General features: G+C 58.0%; 1 non-coding gene across 1 annotated transcript; it reads right to left on the reverse strand.

Annotated features, from left to right (window-relative positions):
* Positions 1–878: 878 nt before the first annotated feature.
* On the reverse strand, positions 879–1,069 carry LOC112616831. Its single transcript, XR_003117812.1, has one exon. It is a non-coding gene; the product is annotated as a U2 spliceosomal RNA (small nuclear RNA).
* Positions 1,070–1,543: the final 474 nt, after the last annotated feature.

Consider the following 1,543-nt stretch of genomic DNA (forward strand, 5'->3'; position numbering starts at 1 on the left):
AAGGAAAACGTGGCACGTATACACCATGGAATTACTAGGCAGCCATAAAAAAGGATGAGTTCACGTCCTTCATTCTCAGCAGACTGACACAGGAACCGAAACCCAAACACCGCATGTTCTCACTCCTAAGTGGGAGTTGAACGGTGAGAACACATGGACACAGGGAGGGGAACATCACACACCGGGCCCTGGCGGGGCGTGGGGTGCAAGGGGAGAGAGAGCATTAGAACAAATACCCAACGCATGCAGGGCTTCAAACCTAGATGACTGGTTGATAGGTGCAGCAGAGCACCGTGGCACACGTATACCTATGTTCCAAACGTGCACGTCCCGCACATGTACCCCAGAACTTGTGGGGGGGCGGAGGGGGGAAACCAAAAAGGAGGTGGGGGGAGAGAGAGGGGGAGAGAGAGGGGGAGAGAGAGAGGGAGAGAGAGAGAGAGAGAGAGAGAGAGAGAGAGAGAGAGAGAGANGAGAGAGAGAGAGAGAGAGAGAGAGAGAGAGAGAGAGAGAGAGAGAAGGAGAGGAAGAGAGGAAGAGAGGAAGGAAGGAAGGAAGTGAGTTCAATTCCGGGTGGATCCCATTCCTTTAAAAGGTCACCACCACTCGACTGCCAAGCTGAGATCCTAACGACCTCCAAAGGAGTGGTCGGTCGGCTGCGGGGGGTCGTAGCCTTCCCAAAGCGCTGCAGTCACAGCGTAAATGGAAGCGTGCCGCAAGGCCTACCGTCTGCCGCCCGCAGCTCAGACACCCCGTGGTACTCCAACGAGCAGTTGAGCCGGCAAGACGGCGCATCACAGACGCTTGGCGTGCAAGCCGCCCCGCCCGTGCTGTCTCTCTCGCCCCTTCTACTTTTAGCAAACGCCTTGTATCCCCGGAGGGGGTGCACCGTTCCTGGAGGTACTGCAATACCAGGTCGATGCGTGGAGTGGACGGAGCAAGCTCCTATTCCATCTCCCTGCTCCAAAAATCCATTTAATATATTGTCCTCGGATAGAGGACGTATCAGATATTAAACTGATAAGAACAGATACTACACTTGATCTTAGCCAAAAGGCCGAGAAGCGATGCCGTCGCCTTCGCGCCCGCCGTCACCGTCCCACTCTCATCCACATTCAAGTCGCGGTGAGAGCCCCACCCTCGCTCCTTGCCCCATCCCCTCTGTCTCGTCCACCCCACTATGGACGCCGTTACACACTCGGGCTCCTTTCTTATTCTCCACCTTTGAAAAGGGAAATCTTACACCCGTGCTTGGATCCGGCGTTCCCGAGCTTTCCTTTCGAATTTGCATACCCCGCCCTTTCACGGAGGGCGCGGCCTCCGCGGTTGACTCCGCCCCCGGGGCCGCCTCTGCGTCGGGGAGCCGGGGCTCCGCTGGGGGGCGACTTCCTGGTTTGTACCCAGCCAGCGCGAAGACAGAACCGAAGGAGACTGGGGGCCAAGGCGAGAGGGGTCTGTGGAAGAGACCGCTCGGCGGAGAGCGGTCCACGTTTTCCTGGAGAAAGACGAGGTCCCAGGGCAGGAGCCCGGGCGGCGCCGGGCC

This window comes from Theropithecus gelada, unplaced genomic scaffold (genome assembly GCF_003255815.1).
Source record: "Theropithecus gelada isolate Dixy unplaced genomic scaffold, Tgel_1.0 HiC_scaffold_10469, whole genome shotgun sequence".
Taxonomy (NCBI): domain Eukaryota; kingdom Metazoa; phylum Chordata; class Mammalia; order Primates; family Cercopithecidae; genus Theropithecus; species Theropithecus gelada.